The sequence below is a fragment of the Neovison vison genome, chromosome 3 (genome assembly GCF_020171115.1).
Source record: "Neovison vison isolate M4711 chromosome 3, ASM_NN_V1, whole genome shotgun sequence".
Taxonomy (NCBI): Eukaryota; Metazoa; Chordata; class Mammalia; order Carnivora; family Mustelidae; genus Neogale; species Neogale vison.
Window position 1 is genome coordinate 1,555,121 of NC_058093.1, and position 17,725 is coordinate 1,572,845.

Here is a 17,725-nt window from a genome sequence, read left to right on the forward strand (position 1 = left end):
GCAGGAGGACGGGCCGGCGCCCTGCGGACCGGGTCTGTGGGCGCGGCGGGGCCTGCGGTGGCCGCTGGAGGGCGGCCAGGACTGCGGCCTCGGCCCCGCGGCTCCCCCCGGCCTCCCGTGCTTCCGCCTCCGTCGGCCGATGAGCGAGTGAGTGAGAATTGACGGCTCCTCGCCGTGTCTCCGGTGTCCTCGCGGACTCCCTGGTCACCTCCCTCGGTGACGCACCGACTTCCCTTCCGGCTGAACGGCCCTGCACCCTCTGAGGGGCGCGCTCTGTCTAGGCGGGCCGTGAGGGGACATCAGTGACTCGGGCAGGACTTCCGCCGACTTGGACACGGTGACATCGGTAGGGCGTGAGGCTTGTGCGGTTCCAGAAAGCGTGAGGATGTCCTCTCGGAGCGTTCATGTCCCGAAGGTCTTGCTTCTCCGTGAAGTCCCTGAGCAGGGACTCGACTACGTAGGTGACAGTGGCAAAAACCCATGACACATGTTGTTTAAATGTGTGTCCTGCTCCCGGTTACTGGTGTGAGTGTGTGTGTGTGTGTGTTGTTGTTGTCGTTCTGGTTTGTTTGATTTTTGGCCAGGTGGCTCTTGATGACCTACGAAGAGTTCTCTCTCGTCTAGTGCACCTTTGCGTCTCCCCCACCAGCTCCTTCCCAGATCTGTCTGGAGCGTCTCCCGTGTGCGGGCACGAGACAGTGATGCGGTTTCTGTGTCATTCAGAGACGGCGCCCATGATTGCTCCACTTACTAATCAGCCGGCAAGACGGACCAGCGCAACAGAACGGTTGCCGTGATGAGGCAGCCCTTTTCATTGGCCTACGAGCACCTGCTATGTTTTTCAGGCTTCTTCTGTGTCTGTTTTCTTCTGTAGTAGGTTTTCCTGGCAGGTACTAATAGAAAAAAAATAAACATTATTTCATAGGGCAATAAATTCATAGCGTAGGATAGTTTGTCACATGAGCTTGCTTTAGCTATAATAGGTTAGCTATAATAGGTGAAGATTTTTCTTTAACTGTATGATCAACAGTCATAGTTTGGGGGAAAAAAAGAAGTGAAGTAAGATGATAAATAGTACAGAGGATTTTAGCACGGAAACCAGAGGGCTGTCCTCCAGTTGTGAAAAGGAAACGAAGAGTCAGACATCCTCGGTTGTGGTCTTGGCTCTGATGCTTGTAACTCATCAAGTATTGATTTTCTTTCTCAGTAAAAGACGGACCCTTCCTAGAAGACAGGGTTGTTTTGAAAATAAGATGTTATTATAGCAGTGAAAACCTTCTGGAAAGTTAAACTTGCACATTCATCACCGTCAGCATGGAACTGGTTTGCATAGATTGTTCAGACATTAAGAATTGAGTTAGGGACGCCTGGGTGGCTCAGTTGGTTGAGTAGCTGCCTTTGGCTCAGGTCATGATCCCAGCGTCCTGGGATCGAGTCCCACATCGGGCTCCTTGCTCGGTAGGGAGCCTGCTTCTCCCTCTGCCTCTGCCGCCATTCTGTCTGCCTGTGCTCTCTCTCTCTGATAAATAAATTTAAAAAAAAAAAAAAAAGAATTGAGTTAGATGCACATGCTGCGACGCAGACAGCGTGACGTCTGTTTTAGCGTTTATGACAGCACGGTCTCGTTCGTGTGCGTGCCCCGCTCCTCTGGAGATGAGAAGCTTCATGGTTTCGTCGTGTCCCCAGTGTATAGCGCTGGGCAGGTGCTCAGGAAGGCTCCCTGGGTGAGTAAAACTGGCGGACACGAGGAAGGAGCAGATTCGTGGTGTCAGCGGTCGTTACAAACCAGCGCACAAGGCTTCGGTTACATTTTGGGGGGGGGTCATTGTTTCCCTCTGCTTTAGTCTGTGATGGGGGAAGGCTTTTTGTTCCTTTCATTTTGCCTTTTTTGCTCTAACCACTAACAGCAAAGATGTGCTCTTGGTAGTACGATCTTAAGTAACTGGGCGAAATGAACTTTTCATTGTCCGAAAGAATGCACTGTCCTGAGTGGATTTTAAGTGTTTTCGTGCCTAGCGAAGAGAGAAAAGCTGGTCTGCCTCGCGTTGCCTAGTCGGGGGTTTTCCAGAGCAGGGACCTGCTATGGCTGACAGTCGTACTGTCCACCGCAAAATAGATGTAGAGCGTTTGGAAGACCGATTTTTGGTCATTGACTTCTTTTAACTACCGAGAGCGTGGAAATCAGGTGTGCGTGGTGTGCGGCAGGACCTTCTTTTCTCCGCGGCTCGGTACTGGATTCCCGCAGGACGTCCTCACAGAGGCTTTCCCGGCAAGTGCGGGCTCTGACATTGCTTGCTGGGAAAGGGGACTTTGCTTGCAGTTAGTTTTCTCAGCACAGGTTGTAACTTCTCCTGGAATGTGTCCTTTTCGCTAGTAACAAGACCTCGTATTTTCACGGTACTTTACACTCCTGAAAGCGCTTTTATGGATGGGCGGCTCCTTTGAGCCTAAGCCCCAGGAGAGGAGGAACAGGTGTTATTAGCGTCCTGTGGCGAGGGCTCTGTGGCAGACTTTGACCTAACTCACATGCATAATATTTGTGCAATGAAATTAGACTTGACCCAATTATGATGACATTTCCACACTTTTTACTTTTTTTTTGATAAATCTGTGAACAAAGAAAAGGCCTGCTCTGTGTTAAACTGTATCATTGGGTTCTGGAACTTGGGTAGATTAGGTTCAAATGAGATGATTGTAATCTTCTTTGCTCACAGATAGGAAACTATCTTCATTTATCACAAAGTGATTGAAGAATAACTGAAAAACTAGAGATCTCGTTGATGTTTGGTGAGGATAGAAATCACTCCCTCCTGATGAAGAAAATGTGTAACAGAGGAGGCTGCAGAGAAAGAACTTCGTAGCTTGGGTAAATATGCGTGTTCATTATAAGTATTTTCTATATTCATTTATAGCTTAGACTCTATCCTGTGGGGTTGGGAAGGAGTGATTCAAACATACAGTTATAATCTAAGACCTCTTTCTTCAGTAATGGTAGTTCATTGAGTTCTGTTTGAGATGGGGCTAGCAAGGGGAAAAGAGAATTCTGGGGAAGGATCAGGTACCCTGGAGAAAAAGCCTTATTGAGATATCATAGTACATTTGAACCTACTTAAAAAAGGAAAATGGTTATTATTATTATTTTTTTAAACAGGGGAACAGTAAAGAAAAGCGAAGCTAAACTTTTCTTTCTTTATAGCTGACATTTATTTGGGGAGAACTTCTTGGGGTCTTAATGATATTTTGTGCACTGAGTCTCCAAAAATAGTGAAATTGTACACCCAGTTATCTGATATAGCCTTATTAAGTCTCTTACAAAATAAAGTTGTATTTATTTTTCCGGCTTTATAAACACTGATAGTTCAAGTCTTTATTTTTGATAGGCCATTGGGGTACTACATAGTAGATATCAAACCCTTATCAGATAGGGAAGAGCTGCGAAAGGTTCAAGTGTCAACATCAGTAATTGCCCGGAAACTTCTATGACCGGTTGGTAAGGCACAGTGTTCGCTTAGGTGTTGTCTTTGTGAGAAGCTCCAAAGAAAACAAAAGTAGAATCGAGTAGGAATAATTCTGTTTAGCTGCCAATCAGGTCTTTATTTGCTTTTATACAAAAGGAATGAAGGGATATTATTCATCTTGTGTAATTTTTTTAATTAATAAAATGATGCACATCTCCTGTTGCATATCGGATTTATAAAGGTGTTCATATCCGTCCTGACTTTGCCAGTTGTATAAATCAATCACATTTATGCTGTCTTCAATAGAGTATGTGATTAATGCAATGCTCCAGTCCAGAGTTCATGAAAGCCCATATTGTATCTTTTTTTTTTTTTAAGATTTTATTTATTTATTTGAGAAAAAGAGAGAAGCAAGTAAGCACAAGCAGGGGGAAAGGCAGGGGGAGAAGCAGAAGCAGGCTCTGTGCTGATCAGGGAGCTCCATGCGGGGCTCGATCCCAAGACCCTGGGGTCATGACCTGAACTGAAGGCAGAGGATTAACTGACTGAGACCCCTCGTACCCCCTATATTGTATCATTTCTTAAGAAAACACAAACGTTTTCAAAAACAAAAACAAAAAGAAAAGGAAACATTTTAAACTATGTAAGTTCTGCCCTCTTATTTATTTATTTATTTAAGATATTTATGGGGCTCCTGGGTGGCTCGGTTGGTTAGGCATCTGCCTTTGGCTCAGGTCATGATCCCAAGGTCGTTGGATCCAGCCCTGCATCTGCCTCTGCCCCTCCTGTCCACTCGTACACACTCTCGCTATCTCTGTGTCTTTCTCTCAGATAAATAAATAAATAAATATAATCTTAAATAAAAAACTAAAAAACTAAGAAAATATTTATTTATTTATTTGAGAGGGAAGGGGCAAAGGGGCAGGGGAGAGGGAGAGAGACTCTTAAGCATAGTCTGCTGACCACAGATCCTGGCGGGGTTTGACCTCAGGACCCTGAGACTGCAGTCCAAGCTGAAATCAAGACTTGGTAGCCTAACGGATGGAGCCACCAGGTGCCCCTCTCCCATCTTAATTTTTAAAAGGCTGCTGAAGACTTGTGTGACCTACCATGTCCTTTTCTTCAGATGTCTTTAGAAAAAAGTAGCTGAATAAAAGTTTTGTAGAAATTTTTATTTTTTTTCAATGTATCTTTCAATTATTTGGCCTATTTTATAGCTATATTTATATAGCTCAATTTGGAGAAAGTAAAATGAAAATTCAATTAATTATATATTATACATTAGTAAATAGCATATATTCCAGAGTGATCATTTGCTTGAACTTGACCGAAAACCAATTAAAATTCAGTTAAAAAATACATGTTGGTTATTATAATTTAAAGTTCTAGATGATGCTTCAGGCAAGGCTGAATCTAGGCCTGAGGACAAAATGACCATCAGTCTTTCAGTCCTTTTCCTATGAGTTTAATGAACTCATATGAAAGGGATGGTTTCTTTATAAATAGTTTTAGAAAAAGGTGCTGATTTGATTTTCTTTACTTTAACATAGTGCACATTTCCAGATTCCTGAGAAGTAACGAAGGGCTAGGGTCCTCCTACTCTTACTGGCCAGTGCTGGAACTAACACCAGAGCCCCTCAGTCAAACTTAACACGTGAGGAAGAAGGAAAGAAGTACAGTTCTGCAAGGAAAATCCAGGGGCAGCTATGGGAATGTGGTTTTTGGTTTTGTTTTATTTTGTTTTGTTTTTTTGCTTACTTTTTTTTTTTTTTTTTTTCCCATGGGGGTATGGTGGCAGGAAAGGCCAATGTATGGATATACTAAATTAAATGAAGAGTGAAATGTATGCTGTTGGGTGAAAATACCATTGAGCAAAAGAACAGCCCGTTAAAATGGTACACTAATATTTCATAGCAGATTAATAAGGGATGATGGCAAAGTCTTGATACTGAAAATGTTTGATTACTGAAAAAGGGCGTTGAAACGTAACCATACTCGTGATGATAGCATCTCAAAAGGCTGTTTCTTCATCCATAAGATGGTAACTGTTTGGTTAATAGTAGCTGTGTGTATATATTTTTCATGTGCTGAATTACATTGATACACAAGGTTTTCTAGGTTTTATTGAGCATTGTTTGTATAATTTAATTTTATCCAATTATGATGCTATTACAATTATTTTATCATAGAAACAAAGAAGAATAAAACTCTCCTCCCCACCCCTAACTTTACTGGGGGAAATTGGAACACGGAATTGCAACTCCTGGAGTTTGCCTTTAAATACATTACATACTTCGTAGACATTAACATGAGGAAAATTAAACTCCACAGGACTGGAAAAATTAAAGAATTTATATGTAACCAAAGTTTATGAATGTTTTCTGCCCAATTTTTTATTAAGGAATCAACCATAGTTTCTTGATTTCCTTCATTTGAGCAGTCTCTGTTGTGTGGCTGTTTACAAAAATGCTTCCTAAGAGCCTTTATTGAGTGGGTGGTCCTTTCCTCAAACACTAAATATATATATATATATATATATATATTTTTTTTTTTTTTTTAGATTTTTTTATTTTTTATTTATTTATTTGACAGACAGATCACAAGTAGGCAGAGAGGCAGGCAGAGACAGAGAGAGAGGAGGAAGCAGGCTCCCCGCCGAGCAGAGAACCCGACACGGGACTCGATCCCGGGACCCCGAAATCATGACCTGAGCCGAAGGCAGCGGCTTAACCCCTGAGCCACCCAGGCGCCCCAAACACTAAATATATTTATATGGTTTTACAACTTTTTAAATAATAAAGCTTATCTTGTTTAAATTAAGCGTGGCTTTTAGCATAGGTATTTTGTAAATTTTTTTTTGTTGTTGTTTCCTGAATAGTAACTCGTGGTTTTGTTTTCTGAGATAAAGGAAGGAAGGAAAGAAGAGCATAGAGAAAGTAAGAAGGAGGGCAGGAGGGACAAAGGAAGGAAGGACAGAAGGAAGGAGCTCAAAGTACTGAGAATATTTGAACAAAATTCTGTTTTTAAAGAACATGGTATTGAAATCCGTATTTTCAGTGTTTTAAAAATAATCCTAGCGTATTAGAACTAATACGCTCTAGAAAAAGGTGCTGTAAATTTTTCATTTTACTTTCTCCAAATTGAGCTATATAAATATAGCTATAAAATAGGCCAAATAATTGTAAGACGATTAGTCAAAAAATTAAAACTAATTAAATTTATAAAATATATTAGATATAACCATTAAATGAAATTCCTTGACACCTTTGATATTGATTTAGCTGCTTGAATGCCTTTATATCAGCTCATAGCTAAGATCTTAAAGTAAGGACTAACAGCTTATGTTGTCTTGTAGACATTAAGGGAAACTGAAAACCGACCTTTCCTTACTAATGACGGGGCTGAGTGGTGAGTGTGGTTACCTGGAGGAAGAGCAATGAAGGCAGAGAGAATAAAAGGTTCAAAGTCCCGAGGCATATATTTTTATCAAAATCTCCAAAAAGCTCATTAAAATATAAAAAAAGTATGCCAAAAGGAAAATAAAAATTATAAAATATTTAATAAATCTAACACATAAAAGCTGTGCCTTACTTGTAGTTAAAGAAATACACACTTTAGAAAAAGACACGTTTTTGAACAATCAAATTGTCAAAAGATTAAGAAAAAAAAATCATTGCTGGTAAGGGTGGTTGCCTTATCACCTGCTGTTGATGGAAGCCTTTGTTGGTAGAACTTTCTAGAAAACACATTGGAGATGTGTATGAAAATGCCTGAAAGATCAAATACGTTGGAACTAGTGATTTCACTTCCAAGAGAGCACGATAAAGCAGTCATTTGAGATGAACACAAACATCTGTGGACCGAGACGCCCACTGCAGTTTCTCTGTAATGCGGAAGGGGGACGATGGCGGCAACAGTAAAGCGATGTGAATTACAAAGTCGTGTTTTTATGTGCCGGGCACAGGATGACTGCTATGGATGGAATATCTCATGTATTTCTCTCTAAATTCTTATGATGTATAGTGTTCATTTGTTACTTTCCCTGCCACTGGGTTTATGGTGCGCTGGTCTTCTGGCCGAAGCCCCTTTACCATGTGCAGTAGCCGAGTGATTGAGGAGAACTGACTGTACCTGCATGTCCAGGAAGTAGCCCTCGTTGGCGGAGGCAAATCAGTGCCTCTGTGTTCCCAGTGTCGCCTTCCCAGCTCAAATGGAGTGAATCTCAGACTTTTGATGATGGATTGCGGGAGAATAGCTTGCTCTCCTGTTGCTCTCTTGGTCTTCTTCCTTCCTCATTCCTCCAAACATCGCTAGGATTTCCATCCCTTTTTCTAGTCAAATTTATTTTACTCTTTGAATTCCTACTGCATTAAAAAAAGTTTTTGTACCCTAGTATGATTTTCACTCTGTCCTATGTCATTCATTAACCCATCATGAATTTTTTTTAAGATTTCATTTATTTATTTATTTATTTGAGAGAGAGAGAGAGAGAGCAGAGGGAGGACCAGGCACAGGGAGAGGGAGAAGCAGACTCCCTGCTGACCAGGGAGCCCCATGTGGGGCTCGATCCCAGGACCTGAGCCGAAAGCAGACGCCTGATGACTGAGCACCCACGCATCCCCCGTCATGAATTTTTAACCTATGGCCTGTTGTCAGTGTTTTGGATCCATCTCATGGCCTTGGCCTTAAATGTTTCTATTATTTGAGAAACCAAATTTGGCAAAGAGTTAATGGTAAAAAAGAACAAATGTTCTACCTTAACCCAGTCAGGCTGAAAAATATAATAACCAAAAGTTTCACAGGAAGTGACTTGTATTTTCCACCGATTTTACCAGAAAGGGTGAATGACTTGATAATTGTTCTCCTACTTCTTCTAATTAGGAAAATTTCCTGCTGGTGACAGCTTCAAAGCACCTCTAAAAGTTTCGTGTCAAATGCAGAGGAAAGAACTAGGTTGAATTTGTTTTTAAATTGGCGAATTTAAAATTGTTATTAATTCTGAAATAGTTTGTCATGTGTCATCCTCTGTCACTTTTTTCTTTCCATAATGAGAGCCGAGGAAAGGGAACTTAAAATGCACATGGAATGACAACAGATGATATGAATTCTTGGTCCAGACTGACATCTCTGAGAATAGGAAAGCCCAGGGCCAGAGCTGTCTTGGTCTTGCTCTGTTCTTACATAAATCAAATCCCAAGCACCATTCCAGCTTTACATTTTACAAATACGAATGCCCGGAGTCTATATTTCTGTTTTACCACCTAACAAATATACATAGATTTCTAAGGAGCAGTTTCCTCTCTCAACTACTCTCTTCCATGGTCTCCTGAGAGCCACATTTGCCTTATGATCTTCCTGAAATACATATCTTATTGCACCCCTTCCCTGTTTTATCATACTCCCATCATCTTTAGGGTAAAAATCCAAATTTTACAGTATGGTGTTCAAGAGTCTTTCTGATAATGGCCTTATCTTAGTGTTCAAATCTCTTATCAAACAATTCTGGAAGCATTCTCGTCTCAAATCGTGTCTACCAAACCGCTTGCCTGTCCTTGACGGTGGCACGTTGTTTCTCAGTCATGTGCCTTCGCTGTTGCTGTTCCCTCTGCCGACAGTGGCCTTTCCCAGTTTTTTTCATTAGATGACTTCTAAACCGAAGGTTCACAGATTCCATCCTTTTTAGTAGGACTTTCCTAAACATTCTCTATGTCTCTTTAGCACTCAAACTTGCCGTTGACATAGTCCTTATCAGCTGACAAATGTGAAGGAGGACTTGGGCTTGTTTTCTTCTCCCTGACGACAGGTGCAATTGGGTGTTCGGTTCGTGCTCAATGGATATTTGTCTGATGAACTGAATTAATTTTCCAGCTTCACATTGCTTAGAGCGTGTGGTGCAGTTATGACTGTAGGTGTGCCGCCGCCTCAGTGAGAAGACGAACGCGAACAGGAAATGACTGCCCCAAGCCACCATGACAGTTTATACCCTTTTGGGCATTAGAGTGAAAATCTTTGACAAGACTTTATTAGGAAGAGATTGTAAGGCATTTGGACTAGGATGCTAATGCATGCTAAGTCATTTGGACTTTGTCCAGAGGGTGATGTGACCAGCTGACTCGTTAGAGCGCTCGTGGCTGATGCGTTGGTGAGGGTGTAGCTGGGAGCAGAAACAAAATGGCGTCGTTTGTGTTAACTAGAATTGAGTTTATTCTGATTTAACTTTATGATGATGGGCGAAGGAAATGAAGGATTATGGTAATGCCAGGTTTCTGCTTGAATAAGTAGAACAGAAATTTTAGTATTAATTAAAATCAGAAGACAAGAAAAAAAAAGGAAAAAAATCACAGGCTGAAGATCTGATTTTGTATATTTGAATTTTGACGTCCATAGAGAATAAAAGATGAGTATCTAGGAAGACTTTCTTTGCAACATTTTGTATAATAGTTTGAGATATTGCTAAATTCTTGGGGCTAGCTACAAAGAGAAAAATAAGTAGCAAAATGATTTTGAGAAAGTTTTAAGATCCTGATAATGCTGGTTTCTGTTTCATTTGATGACAAGTAGAAATATGTCTTAGCCTGACTTGTTTTAGTTGGTTTTACTGTGTATGATGTACTTAAAGTGCTGTGTTGCACTAACAGATTGAAGCATCTGGTCATATCACAGTGTTAACAATGTTAGTTTCTTTAGTAATGTTGGGAAAAATGAAGGTTCTGGTAAAGACATGATTTTTTGCTTACTTTTGTGCACACCTTCAAATTTCATGTCAATCTGTAATAAGTGCTGGCAAAATAAGATGAAATTGAGTGTATTAGGGTCATACTCAAATTTTAAGAATCATTCAAATTGGGAACAGGATTTTATATTTAAAAATATGTATTCAAAAGAACAACCTATGAACATCTTATTTTTTTGCACGACTATTTGAAAATGCTCTTCCTGTGCACAAATGTAATCGTATGAGACGTGGAAACGCATTCCCACTTCAGAGTGCAAGTCACTCGCAGGAAAAAGATGGAAGCACAAGTTCGCTCCTGTTCTTCGATGTGGGTGTCTCAACGCTGGTCTTCATTCTGTCACATTGCAGAGAATATTCTCGTCTGAAAACACTTCCTCAGTAAGACTGGGTTTCAGTCAATCTGAGATAGAAATAAAAACTGTGGGGATTTTAAATTGCATTAACCACTTTAAGGAAAATATTTACTTTCCTATAATATTTTGGAATGGGATTTTTGGGAATAGTCCAGTTACTTATGTTATCTTTTAGGTGATTTCTTTCTTATTTATTTTCATGAGACCAGTATTTGCACAAAATGGAGAAATCACCATTATGCTAAAAAAGAACTAGTTTTGTGTTCCCTTTTCTCCCTTCTCCCCAAGATAAAAAGGAAAAATTATCTAGTCACTTTGGAAATGATGACATAGTTTCATGGTTACCTTTTAGCTGTGTCATGTTTGAATTCTAAAGCTGGAGGTATGTGGTCGTGGAGCCTTTATATTTGAAGGAAAGAGGAAATGAATTGTATCAAGTATATACCCTAAGATTCAGTAAACACTAAGAGAGTACTAGGTGATTTAGTAAATAATAGCATCACTGGGTAGATAAACTATTTTTCACTAAAATTATAAAATACCCGCATATGGCCTTAAAATAAACCATGTTCATATTTTAATTCAAATTTGACGGTCTTTGTCTGTTGTGGTAGATGTTATGGATGATCTCTATAAACCCTTTCCTTCAGCATCTTCCAAACAAACTTACTTGAATTATTACTTCAGAGTTTGCCTCTGGGACCCCCAAATGAAGATCCTTTCTTTTCTTTCTCAAGTTTTGTTAGAAAAAGAACAGGAATAGTGTGAGCAAATAGACAAACAGACTTCTAAAGAAAATTGTGGGTGAGAAGGAAAAACGTAGTGTTCAGAATATTCAGATGGCTTAGATACAAAGAGGCAAAAATAAAATATTTGAAATGTGTCTCTGGTCTATAATTTGAGAAAGTCAAACTCTTGGATTTGGCTTTACCAATGGTTTGTATCAAAATTATGGAAGGAAGCAGAACAAAAGAGTGAGATACATTTTTGTATTTTTGCGAAAACAAAACAGAAAAAAAACAGCTATTTTGGCAAGAAGAGATACTATATTGTGAACATTTTTGCTTGTATTTGAAATTTATATCACAGGTACATTTTAAATGACCAAATTAAGGGAAGGTATAATTTGTGTTGCATCTGGGAAGACTTTTTCCTTTCATCTGTTGGGATAAAAAATGTAAAAATCTTAATCAGCCTCTACGTCTCTTCTTATAGCATGAAAATGAATAGAAGGGTAAGTTACCTGAATGCTTCTCCACAGCAGTGGAAGTGGAATGAAAGTTAAAAGAGATCAGTGCTTTCTAAAATTCTGTATCATCTTCTTAATCAGGGACAGAGTATGCGCTTGGTTGGTTTAATTAGCTCATAACTGAGGGAGATAGGTGGGCTGGCTGTGCAGCCCGCAGGGGAAAGGGGGGTACTGTCCGCCACATCACTGTGCTTTCATAGTTACATATCCATGAGTTAAAGCACTTAACTTATTATCTAGCAATTTTGGTATTTGACCTTATCTAGCAATCTATTACTCTAGCTTTTCAAAAAAAATTACATGCTTTACCCGTTTTGTTTTGTTTTTTATTAAGTAACTTTCTTGAACTTTTCACAAGAAACATACTTAGAATTTTAGAGTATGTACCATAGGTTCTGAATTAAAATACACATAAGTGTAATCATTGGTTACTTCTATTCCATCCAATTTTAATTTTATTTTTAGTTATATGTGATTCCTTCTGATACACACAGGAAAGAAAGTGATTGAAGAACTCGGGTGGCAACTGTTTGATTGAAACTATTCGAAGTCAAGAGTCTGCATATTCTTTCAACTCTATCCAAGCTCTCCCAGGTAAGGATAAGTGGTCATTTACATACTTACACCATTTTGAAAAAAGATTTGAAGCTATAAACAATTTTTTTTTGTACTAAATATTTAAAGAGATGGTTTTATTGCAGGATATGTTAAAATACATAAAAGCAAAAACAAAGTAAAATTAAAATCACAAATGAGCGTGTGCTTCAAAAAATAACTTCCTGGGATGCCTGTGTGGTTCAGTCGATTGTCTGACTCTTGATTTCAGGTCTTGATCTCAGGGGTCGAGAGTTCAAGCCCAGAGTTGGGCTTCACAGTGTTCATGGAGCCTCCTTAAAAACATAAATAAATAAAACCAAAAAACTTCTGTTACCATTTTGTTCTATATCATTTAAGGTTTTATTGGTTTTCCTCTTTAAACAAAGTTGGGATGTTTCTTTGTTGAATTTCTTTATTATTTTTGTAACAAATCTATTTTGCTTTGACAGTTTAAATTAATGTTTCACATTTTTCTTTGATCTGTTAAGATAAACATAAATGATTTTAAAATATTTTTGAGATGTGTTTCTTATTCATAATATCTTTATAGATTGGTATGTACATCACTCATTTTGCATTGGTAAAGTTACTAAAATTAGCATCACAGCTCAATGGCCATAAAGTTTCAAAGGCTTTTTATTATTTCTGAATTTACCTCCAGAAAGTAGTAATGAGTTACGTTTACAGTTTTTGTTAGCCATTTTTTAAAATGTTGATCCATGACTTAAAATGTTCTCATTCAAAGAAATTCCCAAACAAAACCTAGTTTGTGTTGAAGAAAAAAATCTCACAATTAAGTTAACCTTCTAAATTTTACTTTTAAGCAGTAGCATCGTCTACTCATGTATATTCAACCAATGTATCTCTTACATAACTAAATGTAAAAGAACAGCAAATATTATATATCCATAATCTTTCTACACTGCCTAAAAATACATTATTTATAAATGATAACAAATATATTTATTTTATTAGTATTTAGTGGAAATTTATTCTTGTACTAAGCCTAAGTAAGCACTATGATTATTTGATTATTATTGATGGTAGTGGTGATGGTAGACATTAAGGACAGGAAGGTATAGAAGTATTTTCTTATCTCTTTTAATTTCCAATAAAATGTGGCAAGTTAAGAAATATATTTCAGTTCCTTAGGTAAAAGTAGAATGTGCTAGGTGCCAAGAATACTTCAAAAATGAGAGAGACACGTTGAGTTGTGCTTTTCAGAGTAGGTAGAACTTTGACGGGCGGACGTGGAAATGGAGGGACAACTTGGAGCGAAGGTACGCAGCTGAGAAAGTAAGGGGGTGTTCAGGACACGGGAAGGATAAGGTACATACAGGGGAGTGATGGGAAATATGTTGTGGATTTGGATTTCTGTGCTTAGCATTTGTATTTCCTCATTATGCAGTGAAGGAACGGCTACGGGGTGTGAGGTGGCCGTGCAGCCCTTTAAGAAGCCGTAAGTGTGTGCGACTACGGAAGGGGGAGCAGACCGAAAGGAAGGGAGATGATTTACAGACTTGCCCTTTCATTTTCATCAGCATTTGTTAAACTCTTGCTGTTTGCCACGTACTTGACGAACTTGAGAAACTGTAGAAAAGAAGATGAAGATGTAATCTTCATTCCTGAGGAGCTTGTAGTGTGGGGGATGAGGCCCGCAGACCAACAAATGAATGTAATACGCCACGGTAGCGTAAGAATTGAATCACATTGTTAAAAATGATTTATTTATTTGAGGAGGGGGAGGGCTAGAGGGAGAGGGAGACGCAGACTTCCTCTTGAGCAGAGATTCCAGGACCCTGAGATCCTGACCTGAGCTGAAGGCAGACACTTAACTGACTGAGCCTCCCAGGCGCCCCCAGTTGAATCACACTTTTAAACAAACTAGTTGGTAACTACATATGTTGAGATGAAGGTGCTAGATTATCAGCTGGTGGGGTTTTCTCAGAGACGTTGCGTCTGATGAGGGTCACCAAGGACGCAATGTTTCTAAACATTGGGAGAATTCAAAGAAGAATCAATGGAAATTTTATCTAGGGTGAGATTAATGTAAGTAAAAACCAGCCAGTGGTAGGTGCTGGGAGGTCAAGGGGAGGGTCTTTACATTAGGCAAGAGGGGCGAGTCGATGGAATTAACAAAAATGCGGAAAATATGGCAAAAGTGAGATTATTTTGTTGGTAAAATTATAGGTTCGGTTTTGAACAGAGGACTTTTGTGTCCTTTCTCACTGTGTTCTGTTTGTGGCCGAAGTGGATATATGTTCTTGATGTAAAAGCTTAGATAAATCGATTACAGGAGTCTTAGTGCAACGGACAGGAAAAATGAGATTACTACTTAGAGGAGTCTTAAATTTTGCATTGTTGAAAGGAAGGGGACTTTGATAATATATAGTTACAGGTAGGTCAGTTTGGGGAAGGGAAGAATTCAACTTCTCCAACAAGTCTTCTCTGACTTTTGGAAACTGGACCAGATCTGCCTTCTGTGTGCGATGTACCGTGAGCCGATTTACATTCCTCCGTCATACCGAGCTCTGTGGTCTTGTCTATCACTTTCCGAGGCTCTAGGAAGATCTCTAGGGAGATCTTCAGTGGAGAGCGAACTCACATCCCATTCAGGAGATGTATTATGCTTTACTGGAATTTAAACACAAAAGAAAATAACCTTTAAGCCATTCAAGAAATTGGAGAAAACCATTTTGCTATCACTGACCTTTGGCTGGACATTTAAAGTTTATGCTCGGTGTATCTATATACATGAATGATGCTTCTCCAATAATTAATGATGTTCAGAAGAATCTCTATGCATATAGTAACATTAGTTTTCATTTAATGAGAAGATTTAAAGGAATCCTGTACATTTATTTAATACATAATTGTAGTGAATGACTCTAAATTAATTGTTATTTGAATGACATAGTAAGACTTAGCAAAGTGGTTATCAGATACATTGGTCTCTATGTTGCAAAATGGTGAACTATGAGCCTTTTAATGTAAACTAATAATTCCTGTCTCAAGGGTATTGTATATTATACCAAAGCCTTTGTATGTTTAGAGGAAACTTTTTTTTTTTAAGATTTTATTTATTTGACAAAGAGAGAGATCACAAGTAGGCAGAGAGACAGGCAGACAGAGGGGGGAGCAGGTTCCCTGCTGAGCAGAGAGCCCGATGCGGGGCTCGATCCCAGGACCCTGAGATCATGACCTGAGCCGAAGGCAGAGGCTTTAACCCACTGAGCCACCCAGGTGCCCCTAGAGGTCACAGTGAAATAAAAATTAAAATAAATTTTAGTGAAAATAAAAATTTTTCAAAGGATAATTTTTATCTGTAGAGATGAAAATAAGTGAGGGAGGAGGTTTTACACGAATACGTGCAGGGATGGAAATGGCTGTGGCAGAGAGGGAAGCTGGCAGCCCAAGTTACAAATCGCGTGGTTCGTCCGTCAGGGGCCGGGCAGTCCGGGCTGGGGCGTTTTGGTCAGGTGACCGTCTGCGAAAGAAGCGCCGTTTGTCCAGCAGTCTGTCCTTCCTAGTAGTCGCGTCTGCATTTGAAGAGTCTCGCTGGCCGTTACTGTTCTTAGAAGGCAGGTAACAGAAACTCGTTCTCGGTAGTTTAAGCAAAAAAGCAGTCTGCTGAGAGGATAGGAGTTCGTTCGGAGACTCGGAAGGTCATCAGCCGCGACAGCTTTCAGGGAAGAGAGGAGTCACAGCTTCTCCAGGAAGTGGGGGAGACAGAAGGGGACGCCACGCAGCTCACTCTGGCCCAGTCCTGCATGGCAGCGCTGTTCCTCCCACACGCACAGAGGGGGTCTGCATGGCTGGCTTTGAATTCTTGCCCTCTGCCAGCAACAGGGACACTTGATTAACAATTCTCTGGAGACTGTGTACTCACGGAGAGGTTGGATTCCCAAAAGGACCTTCAGAGTTCTGAGACCAGGATGGGGAATAGGTACGGGGCAGTAAAACTAATGGACATTTCTTAAAACCCTTCTTCCGAGCTGTCATTCGAAAGCCACCAAACTCCCACGGCAGTGATACCTTGATAAAGATTTTGCAAGGAAAATTAACATAGATTACATAATAGTGTTACTCAAGTTTCAGAAGATATCTGCTATTATGAGAAATTTATTCTTTCTTTTATGCATTTTTTTAAAGATTTTATTTACTTATTTGTGAGAGAGAGTGAGTGAGCATAAGCAGGGGAGCAGCAGGCAGAGGGAGAAGCAGGCCCTCCCTGAGCAGAGAGCCTGACGTGGGACTCGATCTTAGGACCCCGGGATCATGACCCGAGCCAAAGGCAGTGGCTTAACCGACTAAGCCACCCAGGCGTCCTGTGTGTATGTTTGTTAATTGCCCGTCATACATCAGTTGCTGTACTTAGCAGTGAACACGGAACTGGAAGAACTAGTCCTTGGTTTGCATGGGGTTTCAGGTCAACAAGAACTGAAATACAATGGCTCATATACTGCAGTAATTTTAAGGTACATGGTGGACGAGTTTCTAGGGCTGCTATAACAGAGAACCACAAACTGGACAGCTTGAAACAAGAAAACTTTTAGAGACTAGACGTCTCAGGTCAAGGTGTCCTTAGGGTCATAGAATCTAGAGGAGGATCCTTCTTTGTTTCTTCTAACTTCTGACGGCTGCTCGGATCCCTGGCCTTGGGACAGCATAAATACATTCTGGCTCTGTCTTCTTCATATGACCTTGCTCGCCATGTGTCCCTAGGTTTGTCTTCCTCTTCTTATGAATGTACGAGTCATGGGATTTAGGTCCGTGCTAGATCCAGAATGATTTTGTCTCTGATTACATCTGTAAAGATCCCATTTCCAGATAAGCTCACTGCTGAAGTTCTGAGCGAATTTTGTAGACTTGCTCTTTTACCCACTCCAGGTGGGCACAGAATTACCCTCTAGGAGGGCACAGGACACTATTCCCGGCAGAGTCCCTGAGTCTGCTCTTGGGGTGTGATGGAGGGGGCTACTTAAAGGATTAAGGGTGAATGTTCGGTGGACCCTGCCAGCATTTATGAAGACACGTAGTTCGTTAGAAGAACCGACGGCAGTGCAGTCCAGCTGCAGCAGAAGTTACTCGGGGTTGGATGCGGAGCGGAGAGGAGGGATCACGGTGAGGGGCTCGTGAGACACGCAGGACGGGAGCGAGTGAGGGCTCTGACTTGATCCCGAGTATCAGTGGAGGCCAGCAGAAGGCATGACGCGAGTGAACGCCCACAGCACATTTCTGCGTTACGGACATTGTTTTGGGTGCTGTGTAGAGCTGAGAGATGTGGGAGCAATGCTGGAGAAAGAAAAGCTCGCTGGGCACCTGTGGGGCA

At 40.4% G+C, this 17,725-nt stretch overlaps 1 protein-coding gene across 8 annotated transcripts in view; it reads left to right on the forward strand.

Moving 5' to 3' along the window:
- GULP1 (GULP PTB domain containing engulfment adaptor 1) overlaps positions 1 to 17,725 on the forward strand; it is a 256,891-nt gene that overhangs the window by 73,392 nt on the left and 165,774 nt on the right. For 7 of the 8 annotated variants that reach the window (XM_044241127.1, XM_044241128.1, XM_044241125.1 and 4 more), the window contains exons 2-3: positions 2,715 to 2,866; positions 12,291 to 12,390. The gene's annotated coding sequence lies outside the window, so the exon portion shown is untranslated. The remainder of the gene's footprint in view (positions 1 to 2,714; positions 2,867 to 12,290; positions 12,391 to 17,725) is intronic. The other variant, XM_044241129.1, reaches the window with a different exon arrangement.